Source organism: Aulonocara sp. 'chitande type north' Nkhata Bay, linkage group LG5 (genome assembly GCF_057382095.1).
Source record: "Aulonocara sp. 'chitande type north' Nkhata Bay isolate Kocher_YH1m ecotype deep benthic linkage group LG5, A_spYH_male_GT1.1, whole genome shotgun sequence".
In the NCBI taxonomy this organism is placed as follows: Eukaryota; Metazoa; Chordata; class Actinopteri; order Cichliformes; family Cichlidae; genus Aulonocara; species Aulonocara sp. 'chitande type north' Nkhata Bay.
The window spans coordinates 19,846,514-19,858,590 of NC_141348.1; the positions used below are offsets into that span (position 1 = coordinate 19,846,514).

The 12,077-nt window shown below is 42.3% G+C and overlaps 1 protein-coding gene across 10 annotated transcripts in view; it reads left to right on the plus strand.

Moving 5' to 3' along the window:
* The window catches only part of LOC147330248 (calmodulin-binding transcription activator 1-like), a 59,787-nt gene that overhangs the window by 22,141 nt on the left and 25,569 nt on the right, over positions 1-12,077 (plus strand). The window lies entirely within an intron of this gene.

A 12,077-nucleotide genomic window follows, 5' to 3' on the forward strand; every position in this document is an offset into this window, starting at 1 on the left:
CACTCATCTTTGGAAAAGAGAGTTTATTACAGAGAAATGGCTCTTTCCAAAATAAAAGCTATACTATCCGCTTCTTCTGGGCTATATTCTCAGCAGCATAAGGAGAATCATGTGCTAACAGCTGTCTAAATGACTCGGCTAAAGTTAGTAGCATGCTTGCTTTTTTTTGTCTGCTTCCACTTGTCTTTGCACTAGGATGATGTCGGCGTAAATGTGCAGTCATATTCGTTGTGTTCCCACTAGTGCTTTCAGGTTAATCTCGTTGAAATGACCTTAACGCCACAACACGGCAAATCTCCATTAACGAGCTACCGCCGATCGCTCCGTGCATGGGGCTAGACGGCCAACACGTTAACGAGCTAACTGCGCTAACACACTAGCTCCCACCCATGTAATTGAGCATTGCATGGCACATCCAACATACTGTTTTACTTTAGTCCATGACTCGCTTACCTTCAGGGTCATACGTCACATGAAAACCAAAATAATTCCAAACGCCAGATCTGAATGAGGTTCAATGCCTGTTGCAAGGAGAGCTTAACTTCTGTCTCGCTAGCTTGCCCTGCGCTCTTCCTTCTGACGATGCTGTCTGTGTTGAGCGCTCAGTGGATCTGCGCTCGACAGTGCAGCCTAGGCAGAGTAGTCGAACACAGATTCACTGAGCGCTCAACACAGACAGCATCGTCAGAAGGAAAGTTGATAAAATAAATTACAAATGTTGTATTGTTCGATACATATGCGTACCGAACCGAAAGCACTGTATCGAACCGTTCAATATCGATACGAATATCGTTGCACCCCTACTAAATACACAGACAGCTGATGAAATATTTGTGTTAGCGAGCTGTTGAACAGGTGTACCTGACCAAGTGGCCTATGAGTACATATATTTATAACCTATTAATGGTAACCTAGTCTTTAATTTTATTCCTCTAGACATGATTGGAGTGTTTATGGTTTTTATTTCTGCGTCTGTCTGTCTACAAATTTGCAGTTTCTGGCATGATGCTAATTTGGTCTCTACAAATTCTTTTCTCGCTGCATTCTTGGAAAGACACAGATTATGGTTGTGCCTGTCTTTTTTTAATACATCACCGAATATTTATTTTTCTGGAGTGAAGAGACATCAATTTACTTTCCAGTTTGTTGTCTATTCCATCAAAGTTGCCTCAGTTAATTTTGTACATGGCACTATTAACTGCCTCTGTTGTAGCTAATCCAAGATGAATAGAATTGTCAATAAAAACATCCCAGCTCAAATATTTTTTACTAACGCAATCAAAGTTCATACGTATTTGCAAAGGGGATGCAAATTTATCCGACCACATTTGTTTTTGCTGCGTAAAGTTGCTGTGGGGTTAAATTGTCAGTTTTGTTAATGTGATATCGCACTGGATCTAAGTGTGTTGGCCTCATAAGCTTCCATCATCTAATGGCCACTTGGAGTCCGTAGGTTTATTTCTAATTAAAACTGGTAAGATCATGTCGTTGTTAAATTGCATTTCCAGGGTTAGATCAACTGCATTCGCTCCAGACCAAAAATACAAGGTAATAATAAAGAAATGTCAGATTGCTGCGGTAGATTCAGAACACTCTCATTTATTTCCTCTTATCATCTGTTTGCTCATTACTTTATGATTTTATAAAGCAGATCCATGTTACGGTGGTAAATGTCTATAGCAGTGAATTGATTAACATTCATTGGTAGATGTTTTTATGGATGGTAATGTGTTTTTCACTTGTTAATGAGTTAAGAAGACAAACAGTTTAACACTCCTGCGGTGTGTACTACACTCTCACTGTGAGCAATGTTTCTCCTGGTGCAGAGTTGTTTCAGAAAACTCTTTAAAATCACAATTAAAAACCTAAACTGTAACACAAAAATTTCTATGATTTTTATACATTAATGAAAGTGCACTGGATGGCTCTAACAAATGTGGAAAAAAGAGTCTTGATGCACAACATCTGCTTTTAAAACCGAATAATATTATGTTTCAATATCATGCAATGGCTCTAATGTGGTGTATTCCTCCATAGAGGAATCTATGGAGTCCTTTGAAAACCTGGATGAGGTGTTTGTGCTAATATGCTGTGTTTGGTGCATTATGGCCAGACAGCTCCACTTTTGGTCTCGTCTTTCCAGAGCACATTGTTCCAGAAGTCTTGTGGTTTTTACAGATCCAACGTTACAACATTACAAAAAGTCCTGCTACCATGAGCTTTCTCCTGCCAGCCCTAGAAAACAAGCCATACTTGATCTTTTTCTAATTGCACTGTCATGTACTTCAACCTTTAATGAGCTAACTGAGGCCTGTAAAGTCTGAGCTATAGATCTTGGGTTGTTTTTTTTCCAGTTTTTCTGAGCATTCGCTGATCTGACCTTGAAGTGGATTTGCAGGGACATCCACTGCTAGAAAGATTGTTGCACTGTGTTCACCCAAACCTGAATGCTCTGGACCAGCAAACTGCCAAAATCTGCTCACACTTGTTGATGATCATTTAATCAAGGGAACTTGATTACGAGCACCTTCCATATCTCTATGGAAGCAGCAAGACTTTACATCATTTTTCACAGGATTACAGAGAGACTTCTGAAAACTTTTTTTCACATGACTGTAGGTCAATTATGATTGCGTGTTTTAAAACCTACAAAGCATTAATTTCTGCTTTGTTTGTATTTATGTTTGTATGCTCAATTTATTTCTCAGTTTTTCAGAGGAGGTTGGCAAAAGGGGTTAATTGGCCGCCCACAACATCATATCCACAACAAAACATAGTGAGAGAGGTGTGAATCCCATGGTGTTGTGTCTAGCATTTTCCACTAACATTATTCTGGAAATGTAAACATTTACAAGAGTTACCCAGGGAAACATATACATTTACTGGTAAATATGCTGTTCCCAACATCTACCGTAATATATAGAGATTTTTTCAGTGTCTGTGTGTGTGTGTGTGTGTTTTGCACTTTCAGTGTGAGTTATGATATCTGAGCTGTTCCATTCAGGGGCTCACAGCAGGAGTCCAGTCTTTTCCTCTCCAACTGCACTTCGATCTAGCACTACATATTCCTCCATCTCCCCAATTCGGTCCGCTTCTTCCTCCCTCTCCTGCCTCGCCCCCCTCGCTGATGTATGGAATGTCTACTCTCATATGGAGTGTGTTTGTAAAAGTCATGGTAATCAAATTTCACTGATTCCCGGGGGATTAAACAAGGTGGCATTTGTGTGTATGTGTGTGCGAGTGCGTTCTGTCGCTCTGCATATACACTATTAGCTGTGCACTAAGTTGTGTATTGTAGTGCAGCTGTGTCATTACTCTAAGACCAGCTCAGCTGTAATATATCATCCATCATCTTGTACTCCAAGGAGACAACTATATATGGGATAGCAATGCTGCATTTGCATACCGGCAGAGCATATACTGTGTTTTAATTGATTCAATATGCAGTATAAAGCGGTTGAAGGGGGCATTATAAACACCTCAAGGCAGAGCATCTCACTTGTCTCAGCTGCATCTTGACCAAGTCACAGAGATTAAAAGTCTTGCTTTCTGGATTGTGTGTCTGACTCAGACACTCACAATAACAATATTGTTTGCTTATTTGAAATCAACCCTAACACTCGAGGCAAAATCACTCTCTTACAAAAATGAGATGATTACAGAGTGGAAGTAATCGCTCATGACTGCTGCAAACATGGCGGCAGCAAGATTTCCCACCCACAAAACAGGTATTACTTAGCCTAGGTGCACAATTACCTATTGTTGGAAGTATATATGTTCTGGCAGTATGGCTATAGGTTTAGCAAGTTTTAACTATGTTCAACACACAACTTCAGCCTCCTTTTTTTTCTGTGAGACTCTAAGCTACAATTTCTGCCTGCTCTTAGGTGTTATTGCATGTTGAACTAGAAAGTCACACCCCATTACAGTTCATATGAGGTGGAAAGCTACCAGGACAGCCTGGAAGGCAATGACTGATGTCTGTGTGCCTTTGAATCTCTAAAAGTGCATTAAATTAGCAAATATTATATAGCTTTGGCAGAAGTATTTGCAACAAAGGCAACCAAACTTAAGTAAACTCAGTGTCTCCATAGACAAAAAAATATGCTTGCTGTCAGATATAAACCATAAAGTATTTGCTGAAGTTTCTCTTCCTGATATATACACACACACACACACACACACACACACACACACACACACACACACACACACATATATATATATATGCTTATATATATATATATATAAACCAGAAACGAACAGAAAGATTTATTTCTTCTGTTATTTGTTATATATATATATTAGGGCTGCCACGATTTGTCGACTAGTCACGATTACGTCGACTATCAAAATCGTCGACGACTGATTTAATAGTCGACGCGTCGTTTGAAGCTTTGTAAGATCCCAAAAGACGCAGGAATAAGTAGCAGGATTTAAGAGTGTAATAACGGACTGAAACAGAAGATGGCAGCACTGCATGTACAAGGATGCCAGCTGCCGTTAAACCCCGAAGAAGAAGAAGAAGAAGCAGCTGTGTCCCAGAATTCATAGCGCGGCCCAGCTCAGTTTCCAACAATGGCGGCAGCTAGTTAGTTTTAATATTACTCTTATTATTCTTTCTGGGTCACAAAATAAACGTTTAACATATTTTCAGCCGAGAATGTAGCTGTGTAAACCTCAAATATCGGCTCAGTTTATCAGGACACCACATATTTTCAAAAGCGCTCCGACGTTTTCGGAGACGTCTGTTACCCACTAGCTCGATAGCTAGCCGGGGGCTAGGTCACTAGCGCGGTGAGAACACCGGACTCCCGGCAAATTGTTTTCAAACCCACCGCCGTCTTTCGCTACTCAGGTTAAATATATATGAGTCACTTAGATAAATTAAAAATGTTGTTGTTTGGCTTTTTTTTTTTTTTGTATTTTATTTGTTCCTGAGTAAATCGGTTTGTCTGAGATTAAAGTTATAGTTTTTACACAGCTGAATAAACGTCAAGCAGACAGCTGATTATCAGAAGTGTGAGATGCTGGAGAATATACTCCGTTGTCCTGTTATATTTTAGATAGCAAGGAGTTTATTAAACTTCACCGAAACAATCTGCAAATTTCATTAAAATTGAATAAACTATCATCTTGTCTTTATTTTTAGTTAGCACCTTAAAAGATTAAAGCTGTAAGCTAATGATAGTTATATAAGAGCAGATGCTGCTGGTGCAATAAGCTGTAGTTTTACGTCCAGTGGATGATGATCTGATTAGTCGACTAATCGCATAAATAATCGGTGACTAGTCGACTATCAAAATAATCGTTTGTGGCAGCCCTAATATATATATATATATATATATATATATATATATATATATATATATATGTGTATATATATGTATATGTGTATATATATGTATATATATATATGTATATGTGTGTGTTATAGTGGTAAGAGTTAAAGATAGCACACCTTCTTTGGCGCCCACTGCATGAATCACAGTACTTGAAGAGAAGGTGATGACTCTGGGCTCTACCTTGCATTATGTATCTTTACTGTAAGTATAGTGTGAAGAGGAGCCCCTTTGAATCCAGTGTTACACTGTACTGCAAACTATTAACTTCTACAGCATTCTGCAGTTCACGTAATTTGTTCGAGATATGTATACTCTGTCCCTGGTGCTATAGTTTAATACAAATTGAAGTGCTGGAAAAAAATCAGGATGGATCGGTCCACATCAAGCTGAATTCACAATGATACAAATCCATACTTTTTACCAAAAGACGCTGCCCAAATTCTGCTGACTCCAGATTTGTGTTTATACCTTTGCTCAGTTCAACAGGAAACTGATTCACTGTCTGAGATCTTTTAAAAAAAATAAGCAATAATAATTTATTTAGCCAAAGAAGAAAATGTTCATTTTATTAAATTGAAGTTGCAGTAAAAAATGAATTCTGTGGGGACGTTGGTTAAATTAAATTCTCCATCTTGATTCTATTGCTTGTGGTATTGCTTAATTGTGAGTAATCAAAGCAGTTGTCCAAGTGAAAGCACATAATTTGGTTACATTTGAAAAAAAGTTTGATTTCTTAGCAAGAAGTGAGTTTTGCTCTCTCTCTCCCTCACTCTTTGAAGCGCGAGCTGGCAATCATCAGAACTGGGAACACATTGAGGACTGTTTTATTAAACCATGTGAAAGGTACATTACATTTTGCAATACCCTGAAAGAGTGAGCGCAGATCCACAGCCCTGGGCTTCGTCCTAGGCAGAGACAGATCAAACTGCACAACAATAGAAGCCAGTGAGCGGAGCTGGGTTGATAACCTTTCATGTTTACTTTTGCTTATGATTGTTATGACTCCACCTGCCCGTCTCCCAGATTGAAGCCTCCAGCTCTATTGTCAGTAGAAAAGATAAACTCGAGATTGCAAGCAATTTGTACATCTGTAAATTGATGCTTGTCTTTGGCAGCTTGTTTTTGAGGAGAGTTAAATATGCATGACTTCAACATGGGTGGCTCCCAAGTTTTCTTTTCTTCTTCTTCTCCAAAACAACAACCAAATGACATGAAATCTTTATTTGTTAGAAACAAACAGAATTCTGAATTGATTTAGATTTAGATTTTGATCTCCACGTGAGCTCCAGGAGCTAACTAGATTTGTTTGTTTTTTCTGAAATGCAGCTACAGTCATATTTACCGAGCGTGCGTGCGCGCACACACACGTACTGAACAGGTGCGCAAACACACGTGCATGCAGACACACATGCACACACGTATGCTCCCATCTTTAGTCGGTTGAGAAGGAGACAAACCTAAAGATCGCCACAGAGACCCATCTTTCAAATTTATTCATTAAACTCCCAAATGCTCCCCTTAACGAATGTAATTAGAATATGGTAATGAGAGAGGGCTGAACCAGGGAGTGTTATAATACGCTTAGCAGCACAGAGGGAGAGAAGAGGAGAGGGGGGGGGGAGAGAGACAGGGAAGGAAATAGAGTAAGGGAGTAAGACGAAAGAGAAATAGAGAGGCTGACTGACAGGGTGCCAATTTATGTCTTGTTGTAAACAAGTATTTATGCCAATGAGAGGTGGCACACACTTTCTTTCACTCTCTCTCTCGCTCCCCGTCTCTCAGTTTCTCTCTCTGTCTCTCTTTCTCTCCTTCCTTATCATACTAAACCTCCTCAACAACAATAACATCAACAATAGCAGAGCAGAGATCACCCTCTGAGGGAAGAGTGACTCACAACGAGAAGAGGCATCAGGGGTTAACACAACCACTGGGGACTCCTTCAGTGAGACACCCTCACCCCCCACCGAGCCACTGCTGCCACCAAGTCGCTTTCTCTTCTTAAAAAAAAAAAAAAGCCACTGCTAAATGCGCTTTCATCATTTGAAATTTCAAATATCCGTCTGTGTGTGCAAGTGTGTATGTGTCTGAGCACCCTTTCCTGGTTAACTTTGCGGGAGTTTTTGAGGACTCTGACAAGCTTTATCCAAGACGCCCTAACGCGGCGGGGTTCCTGGCATTGTGTTTGACACCACACACCTGTTGCTGTCTTTGATGTGCTCACCCCCCCTGCTGAGAGAGTGGGGGCCGTCTCCTCAAATGCAAATGCAAGGGAAGAGGAAGAGGACAGGTAAGGTGCGCAAGAGAGGGGAAGTCTTAGAAAAATATGATTGATGTTCCCCCAGTGGATTGAGGCTGTCTCTTCTTCGCTCTCAGGTCTCCGCTAAAAGAGTTTGTGCTACTTTCAATACCGTCAGTGTGTGTGTGTGTGTGTGTGTGTGTGTGTGTGTGTGTGTGTGTGTGTGTGTGTGTGTGTGTCGCCACTTTCACCGTTTGGACCTCTGTAAATTTGGAAGGGAGGGTGATGAGAGGGAGATGAGAAAATCAGGGGGGAAAAAAGGCAGAAGAAGGTGAGCTGTGGGAATGGGAGAGGTGGGAGGAAAGTAAAGAGGTCAAACCAAAAAGGAGATGGAGTGAAGGAGAGGGCAGAGAGATTTTTTCATTACAAAGCCATCACTCACATGCGCAGCAGCCACTACATACTCTCAGACTCTTCAGAGACTAAGCCTCCGCGTTGTGTGTATGTGTATACACTTGTTCATGCTTGTGCATCCTTCCATGTATATTTTTGACATGGGGGATATTTTTGGGTGCACGCATGTCTGAGTGTGAGTGTATGCGCCTGCGCGTGAATGCTGCGAGAGCTGGGGTGAGACAGAGATGAATGTGATGCACATGTCTCTTTCCCAACCAGGTGACAGAGGCGGGCCCCCACTGAAGGTCAGACCTTATCCCTCAATGATAGCCCAACATTAAATATGTATGTGTGTGTGTGTGTGTGTGTGTGTGTGTGTGTGTGTGTGTGTGTGTGAGCACGTAGTTTTGTTCCATGTTTAGGACCTTTATCAGCATGCACACCAACCTTTTTGAAGCTACTGGTCTTTTTGGGAACAGTATTTTATGGGATCCTGGTTACCTTTAGAGTTTGGGTTAGACTTTGAGGATAACGTGTGTGTGTGTGTGTGTGTGTGTGTGTGTGTGTGTGTGTGTGTGTGTGTGTGTGTGTGCACCCAGTTTGGTTCATCTTTATGACCTTCACCATTATACACACCAACCTTGTTGGCACCACTGTTCTTTTTTGGGAACAGGAGGCCAGCTTTTAATGGGATCGAGGTTAAGTTTAGGGTTTTGGTTAGACTTACAGGATAGCAGCATAAACTTGTGTGTCTGTGTGTGTATGTGTGCAGCTGTTTGTTTGTCTCGCAGTGTGTCACTGAGAGAACAGGAGGATAGGCAGACAAAGCCAGGACTAGTTTTGTTTTTATATATTTATTTTTGTATACAAGAGACTTTGTGTATTAACGGCCCATTTGTATGCATGTGTGTGCATAAGTCTTTTATGTCCATGGCCGTGCATGTGTTTGTTACTCAGTGTGTGATGAGGTGTTTATATGATAAACACAAGGCAAGCTTGAGAGGAATTCTGATCAGGGGCTTTGCAACAGTTGTTATGGAAACAGCATTAAGCAGTTGTATTAGCCAGTGGAGGTAATATAAAGGCTGTTGAAAGTAACACACTGTGGGGAGAGAGGCAGTTTGGGAATATAATACAAACTACACATTATTGCTCCGGTTTACAATAGACTTGATGAAATTTTATTGTGTGGCTAGAACAGAACAAAATTATCCTCGTCATAAGTCATTGTCTGTCTCTCTGTTCGAGCCACACATTTTAATTAGCCAGGTTAGAGAACACAGTGCAAACAAGACATTATTGGTCTGGTTTACAATAGACTTCACATCATTAATGTCAGCTTAAGGCAAAGCCTAACTTAGTCTGCATTCAGCTTTCTCTTTGCAACATAATCTTTGCTGCAGCTCGAGTCTGCTCAAAAAAGCCACCGTTGCTCCATGACATTGGTGATTTTTAGAGGTCAGCAACGAGCGTTACACAAAGGGATGCTGAGAGATGAGCCGTGTCACATTTCAGATCACAAATCAAATAGTGTTACGTGTGGATTTAGCGTGAGACAGCCACTGTAATGTGTGTTTTATACGGTGAAACAGACCAATAAATGATGTATAACATAAATAACAGAAATGCTTTATGCTTGCTAAAAGAAAGCAAAATGAACTCTATGAATAGAATGCTTGTGAACATCAGGCACTTGTAATACTAATGCGGTTTGTTTCACCCCCTTCATATGGTATGTATACAAGGCTCAAGGAGCAAGGCAGAGACAAAATTCTGTAGTTGAAAAGGACCTTCAGTTTGTTACCTCCTGTACTGCCAAAATAAACTGCTCAATGCCAGATGATTGCTTTTGTGAGAACCAGCAGCAGCCTTCATTTGAGGCACTTCAAATGGATGTGACAGTTCCAGTTTATAGACAGCTCTGTTTTCCCCCGATCTCTGTCGGGGTGATGCTCATCATTAGACTTCAGACATGCGCACACACATGCTCTCACACATTCACACACACACACACACACACACACACACACACACACACACACACACACACACACACATGCTCTCACAAACACACACACACACACACACACACACACACACACACACACACACACACACACACACACACACATGCTAGCCTGTAGCTAGACCCTATAACGGAATCTCCCTGGGGAAAGCTCCTGTATAAGTCTGTTGCTGTGTAGGCGACCCCCCCCCCCCCCCCAACTTCCCCATCCTCCCTCCTGTGGAAATCTCCCCGAGGTCTGTGAGTGTGTGTGTGTGTGTGTGTGTGTGTGTGTGTGTGTGTGTGTGTGTGTGTGTGCTGTTCTGTACATGCCAGTTTCTTGGAGGGAGATGGTCTCAGTGATGCATGAGTGGGAGGCTGATTTCCCTAACTGCATCACTCGCTCCAATCTAACTTCCCACTTATGCTCTCTGCTTTGTTAGATACTTCTTAAGTAACTCTGTCTCTTTCTCAGTTTCTCTCACACGCAGACAGACAGGAATAGGTGTGTGTTGGGAATAGTGCGCGTGTGTGTGCATTCAGGCAGGCCTGTCGTGATGTATTATTACGTAGACTCACAGAGACATGCAGAATGTCTGGGTTTCTAGAGTAGATCCCTTGAGGAAGATACTCGTCCCTGTCCGTGTGTCTGGCATAGCTATTATGCACGCACGCGTGCGTGTGCATGTACACACACACAGACACACACACACACACATGCACACACAGTATTCCTAAAGGGTCAGTGTGTCACCATCACTAGGCATGCTCAAAGCACTCCATCACTGCTTTCTACTGGGACAATAACAGTGACTTCCTGAGGTTCGACCTTCACCGTCTCACTTCTGTCACTCCTCACACGGGTGAGCGTGAGTGCTGTTGAGGGAGTGAGCAGCAGTGTGTGTGTGTGTGTGTGTGTGTGTGTGTGTGGGTGGGTGGGTGTGTTTTAGAGTGTGTCAGGCGGCCGTTTCAGCTGACTCTTCTGTTTCTAGCTTTTTTAATGGCTCTTATGGGGCAGGCCTTTAATTGCAAGTCTCTCTCCCTCCTTCTTAATCCTCCCATCCTTCTGCCTCTCCCAGCCCCTCGTCTCCTCTCTTCTTCTCCTCTCTCCTCCCGCCTCCCACTGGCTGACAGTCACTAGGGGGGCACAAGTGCCTGGCCGGAGCTGTGGAGGCCGTATAGGATATTGACTTGCTGCGGAGTGGTTTGGGAGGAGGAGAGGTGGCTGCCTGTCACAGCTAATGAATAGATGCATAAATGAATGAGGCACTCCTTTTGCGTTTGTGTGTGTGTGTGTGTGCGCGCGCGTGTGCATGCGTGTGTGTGTGTGTGTGTGTGTGTGTGTGTCTGTTGTTTGTGCCGAGCTTTGGCTGAAAATGTGCCTGTGTGCATCCAACCCAACCATGACTCGGAGCAGTTTTATGTGCCCGAGACAGACAGACAGACATTAATAGTGGCCAGCTTGAGAGTGATAATTATTAAGGGTGTGATAACAGCCCAGCCTACACATACACACGCACACATAAACACACATAAATGTAGGATGAGGCAGTAAGGGGTTGGAATGAGAGGAACGAATGGAGGGTACATAAAAAAATAAAAACAATCCAGTTAAGTGCAAGCACCCTTCAGCTGTTCCCCCCATCCCCATCCCTACCCCACCCCCCACCCCTCCCTTCATCTCGTCTGATCGGTATGGAGCTGGAGTACTCTCTTGCCAAACTGGGACAAATACCTAAACACACACACACACACACGGAGAAAGAGGCAGAGGAGGTCTGGAGAGGAGACTGTTGAGCTGAGGGGGCAGATGAAGGAGTGCTGGAGTGTTGATGTCTTCTTCACTATTGCTTTGTGCCACATTTCAAACACTGATTGCCTTAAGAGGACAATTTACATTTCACAGTCTTTCACAGCAAGTGGGTGAGATGGGAGTCGGGGAAAGAACAATGTTTCAAGGAGGAAGTCAGGGGTTACAGGGTTCACCGAGAGAAAGGAAAAGGCGATGCTGTGTGAGCGACTAAAAAGCAGGAGGTATAAACAAGAGTTTCTTTTGGCTGCATCTCTGTGTCTCCGTGTATGTGTGTGTGTGTGT